This window comes from Henckelia pumila, chromosome 4 (assembly GCF_033568475.1).
Source record: "Henckelia pumila isolate YLH828 chromosome 4, ASM3356847v2, whole genome shotgun sequence".
In the NCBI taxonomy this organism is placed as follows: Eukaryota; Viridiplantae; Streptophyta; class Magnoliopsida; order Lamiales; family Gesneriaceae; genus Henckelia; species Henckelia pumila.
Window position 1 is genome coordinate 91890017 of NC_133123.1, and position 5859 is coordinate 91895875.

Consider the following 5859-nt stretch of genomic DNA (forward strand, 5'->3'; position numbering starts at 1 on the left):
TCTGGATACAGGTCACTACAGTAACTTTGACAAAATCCAGATAACTAATCTCTTGATACCACACCTAGTATCTATCCAAACTAAGGTCATACATACCCTGCTGCGACTTTTGCCAAATCCCCAGACTGAGGTAGCCTCCCCCGACCACCCTCCTGAAGCACAAAAGGCTTTCAGGAAACCTATGAAGCACGAAAGGCTCTCAGAGTAACACTGACATAGGGTCGCACCTCCTCACGTCTAGTCCTGGTAACAATCAACAACTCTTGGTATCACTCAACTTGGTCCCCTGATGAAAACCCATCATCACACAGCAATAACCTAAAGATGTCAAAATAGTCAACTGTTCTAAGGGAAACAGCCATACACATGCCCCTGATGAATCACCTTATCTCTGACACTAAACATAGTCAAATGACTAACTAGATTATCCTGGGAAACATCTATAACCAATCAACTAGAAACATGTAATTACCTATCAAGCCACTGTAGTTGAACACCGATCAACTAAGCACTGGATTAATCTCAAGAAAATCTCCAAAGATGAAATACCAAAATCACTAATCTCAGTTCTGTACAATTCTTATTACAATCCCATGTAACAGAAAAATTACTAAAATTTAATTACACTGAAATATGAGAAATAAAAACTTGAAATGATACAAAAAGTGTCTAGAATCACTAGTACAAATGTTTCAATACTTACAACTGAAATACTGTTACAACAAAACTTAATACAGTATTTAAACCCAAGTATATGAGAAAATCTTTCATTCCGTCTATTGATCTTGAACATGAAGTTTTTCGTCTGTCACCTCGAAAGCATCAATACAAGAATTCTTGAAAGACCTATTTCTCCATGATCTCCAAAATATCCATACTAGTATACCGGGTACTTCACTATTATATGGTATATTCCCCAGTGGACGAGATAAGATCTTTATGACAATATTTCCAACTGCTTGTTGAGAATCTTAAGAGGAGTGTTATCCTGATCAAACAAAATGGATGCAAGAATCACCCGTGCCCCAACAAATCCTCTGCCACTGCCTCTAGCATCTGGTACTCAATCCAAAACTAGGATCTACATGAGTCGAAATCCTGAAAATAACCTTGGAGATGACATTATCGAGGTCCACTAAGTGCCTCGCAAACTCAGCATCCCATGCTGATAAGTACACGATCCATCTCTGATGAGTTGAATTTCTATCAATCGTTCCGATGATTATAGTCTTCGTCATCCAGTGTCCTCACAGTTCCTACCATGAATTGATCATAATTCTACAAAAATAACCCAAGTCAAATCTTAAAATACCAATATTATGTCCCAAATCTTATTTCATGCTCTGATACCAATAAATGTAACGATCCAACCCGGATCCACTACTAATCAGAGTTTAAAGCTTAATTAAGCATGCAATTAACAATAAATCAGAGAGAAACTGCGAAAACTTAAATATTACAACTTAATCATCCCGACAGAATAAAACCGATGAAAACCTCAAAAATAATATACAACCCAATTGAATAAAATTTAACCTAACAGCTAATCTCACTGCCATATCCTGGTGAATGCTCCAAGTCCTTGGAGAAACTACCTGCAACTGTCCCGTCGAATGAGGTGTCTAAAAAACACAGAAATACTAGACGTGAGAGCTAAAGCTCAGTACGCTAGTACGGGTAAATATACAAACATGATGCATGCACAAATATAATGTCTGGATATCTATATCTAGGATATACAAATCCAAACTAATCATACTGGCGCCTAGGACATGAGCTGTAACCTCGGGGAATCAAACCACTGGGTTCAACCACTCACTCCTATAGGACGTGGATCTATAATGTCCATAGATCACTAGAGTCGGTGCAACTCGTCGGTCGGCAGGACTCTCAGTGTCACAACGTCCTAACAAAGGCTGAGCGACCCTACATTGGCTCATCTCAAAGAGACACAGGCTTAATATGATATGCACATGCAACATAATGTTTCAAAGCAATAACATGCAATCATGACACCACTACAACAAAAATGGTCATTTACGACAGTTTAAATACAACACTTCTTACAAAAAGTGTTGTAAAAAAAATAAACACAACGCTTTTACTTAAAAGAGTTGTGTTTATTTTTTTAATTTACAAAAATACAATACTTTTATATCATCAACAACCTTTTTTACAAAGGGTTGTAGATGATCGTTTTTTAACCTACTACAACAACGCTTTTTTTAAAAGCATAAAGAGAAGAAATAAAACATTTTACTTACTTTTTCAGATACTTCACCGATCAATTCAGACTCTTCTTCTAGGGAATTTATCGAAATCCTATTTCTCATATTCAATCAAGCCTCCGATTTTCTTTTCTAATTTTTTGGGGTTGAAGATCTTGCTGCCTACGAGGGTGAAGAGGAAGAGCAGCTGCTCGGAAGTGGGAAGAACCAGCGGGTCGATGGTGGTTATGTTCGATTTCAGGGCTTCGGTTGGTTTCGGCACCTTCGGTCTTCCGGGAGGCCACCTGGAATTCGGTCATCCTTGAATTCATCTTCTTCTTGCGATAGATTGAGACAAATGAGTGTCTGGATAATGAATTTTCAGATCTTTCAGGAAACATTTTTTAGGAATGCACGGGGAGGGAGGTGAAGGAGGCAAACGGGGCTTGATATCACTGGGATAAAGTTAGAGAGGGTGATGTTCTCACTCTTCTCGAGTCTGTTTTTTTTTTTGGTTGACATTGTGATGTGATTGAATTTGGATAATTAGATTCTGCTTTCCAACTCTTTATCATTAAATCTATTGTAGTTTGCATTTGATTTGGGTTTTTCTCCTTACATACCTATGGATATCTTTTTGCAGTTTGTATTTCTTTTTTTTCTTACATGTCATGTGTGTCTCAGTGTATCTGAGACTTTAAACTGGGAATTGATGAATCAAGTACCACCATAAAGATTTGTATCAACTTTCCTGTTCGCATGCTTGAATTTATTATCAAAGTGTATTTTTTTTACCCTTGTTGAGAACACATTTTTTTTGCACAAGGATGTGGATAGCTACATGCTGAGTGGACTGGAATTCTATAGAGGATACAGGAATTTACGAGAGGCCTCTCATCAGAGTGTAGGCGCCAATGAAATCAGTACTTTTACTTTTGTTTAGGACTGGTATTCTTCTAAATTATCCAGAACAACCTCTGTTACTTCTAAGCCAGATCCACAATCCACGCAATCTTCATGTAGACGAAGGTGTGTGAAGTTTCTTGTCACAACTTTTAACTCGTTATTGATTATGGTATTTTCTATGTTTCTTTGAATGTTTGAATCAACTCTTCTTCTAGAACAACTCCATCAAAAAATTTCCTAATTTTTGGGTGCTTCTTGTAAACATAAACCAAAAGGTAGTGGGAAAATGTCATCTCAACCTGAACGTATACCGCCGGAACTTCTGATTGGAACTGACTTCAGAACAAATGCAATGAAATCATTTGACTTGTTACCTTCACTAATGCACCGAATGGAGTCTTTGATGTTGGGTAGCCAACTTAGGCTGAAATAGCACATCATACTGGGGATTTAAATATTCCAAGCTCGGTGGTATGTGCCTTTATAGCTGTTAACGATGAGCTTTATTTGTAATTCCTTTGGTATTTAATGACTTAATCTAATAATTTCATTAATGATCAGATTTTGGAAGCTCTCACCACAGTAGGATGTAAAGAACGTTTCTCCTTTGGAGAGGTTAGAAACACTCGGAGATGCATTTTTAAAGTATGCCATTTTTTTTATTTTTGGGTGTGATTTGAGAATACAGTCTAATGTGATTTAAGCTATCTTTAATTTAGTTCCTGTTTTTCATCCTAGTGCTGGTTGAGTGATTAGATCTATGCAGGTTATTAATTCAGGTCGGTTAGCTCTTTATGTTTTTTTAAAATCAATAAATAACAGTGGGTGGATGAAATGAAATTAATTAATTTGGGCATGGTGGGTGAGTCATCTCTTGCCTTTATATGTGTTTCTTCGTAGGATTTTCTTCTTCTTTATTTTACCGACATGTCATTTATATTTGACTATAAAATAGAGTTAATCTTATCTCCTCCTTATTTAGATTCATAAAATCGGCAGAAAATTGAGTGAATATTTCTAAGTTTCATTTATCGCAAGTTGAGCTAAAAGTGTGAATTAAAGTTTCAAATCGATGGCGAATTCGAGTCCTGTTGTGTTAATAGCTTCAAAGAGAGGTATAATTAGTCAAGCTCCTTCAAATATGATTAATGGCCATGATTCTTATCGACTAAGAAGAGATTGAAACAACATGTTAAACTATTATATTATCAATTGAAAAACAAAATTATAACTTGAGATTTTTCCGTACATCATTCCCATGACTCGTATCTAATGAATCAATAGGCCATTGAAGCTAGTAAATATGATTTAAGCAGTAGTTTAAATGGTATGAAATGAAGTTGACCGCATGGATAAAGGTAGTGAAACTTAATCATATGTTCATTAGCGATGCCTCTCTATTTTGGAATTTAGAATTTCAAGTAGCAATCGAATAAGCATATTTAAAATGGTTTTGTATTAAACTCGAACTGGTTGAACTAATTGGGATGGGGATATATGCGACTATTTAAACTAAAAATGATTGAGTTTATTGTTTTGAAATGCGGAAGAATTATGTCTTTAGAGAATCCAGTACACCATGGGAGAAGGAAATTATATCTGATCCCAGTACCCCCTAGCCAAATTCGAACCCATTTGTTCATTTCCCTGAAGAAAAATCTGATATAAGTCTCTAAATTTATGAATGTTTTCATATCAATCTTAGGTGATGGATCTTGTCCATCCAAAATCCGATTGTTCCTTTCTGTGTAAATTGACTTTGCTATTTTATTTTCAATTGATATTTTGACTTCTTTCATCTCAAATGTCCGCAGCACTTTTTTCATATGGAAGATGGAGTGGTCCATGTTTATGCCAAAAGGATTGTAAGATAAAAAAAAATTGACCATACTGCATTAATTTATTTCCTCTTTAGATTTTCATGTTGACAAAAGCACCTTTCACCGTTTTGACAAATTTAATATGAAGTATAATAACTGCGGTCAGAGTAGATTGAGAGATATTTTTCTGAAACATGATAATCTTATACAAGGTACATGCTTCTTTCTTATACAAGGTAATTTATATCATAGGTAGAATTCTGTTGTCCAACTTCTGATTTAACTTGTCTTTTTGCTGGCAGGTCGTTTCCTTGTTGAAGTGACCAAGGAAGTTTTTTCAGATCTCACTGGAAGCAAATACCAAGTGGGTTTCTAATTACCTATCGACTGATTATCCATCACAGAATGCTTGATTCCTTATGCGTTAGCATGTAATTATTATTGTGGATTGGGTTTGAATGGTGGGAATGAGACAATGAGTTGACTTACTTTTGTAAGTCTCAAATGATGCTAGGTTTACTCAAGAGTCACTTGTGGTAATGGGTGTTTTTTTTTTTCTTTTAAATGAAAACATGGGTGGTTTCATTTTGACTTATGCTTTGTATTTTTAAATACAGAACTTTTCTTTCTTTGATTTCATGCTCATTTTATACGCCTTTCATCTTTGTGGTGTTGATTCCATTTATTCTCCGAGAAGTTTTGAAAATTGGTGTCTCTCGTCTTTATGATTACAAGATACAATAATATATGTGCTTATGCAATTTGAATAGTCATGCATTATGTGTCTTAAGGTGTACTTATTACTTTTTTGTGTTTATCTTGTTACTTTTGTAATTTTGTCATTCGTAGTTCATGTTCTTTTACTGATAAATATGTGTTTAAGTTTACTATCCTTTTAATCCATTCATATTTGTTTTATGTTTGTT

The 5859-nt window shown here is 35.3% G+C and overlaps 1 long non-coding RNA gene across 6 annotated transcripts; it reads left to right on the top strand.

The window, feature by feature from the left end:
- The first annotated feature begins 2233 nt into the window (after positions 1–2233).
- Positions 2234–5567, top strand: LOC140864064 (uncharacterized). 6 transcript variants are annotated; one of them, XR_012144097.1, is made up of 5 exons: positions 2234–2522; positions 2602–3236; positions 3389–3584; positions 3675–5145; positions 5236–5567. It is a non-coding gene; the product is annotated as an uncharacterized lncRNA (long non-coding RNA). The 6 variants fall into 6 exon arrangements; XR_012144101.1 differs by having other exon boundaries at positions 3675–4978; positions 5082–5567; XR_012144100.1 differs by having other exon boundaries at positions 2240–2522; positions 3675–3758; positions 4928–5567.
- The last annotated feature ends 292 nt before the right edge of the window (positions 5568–5859 follow it).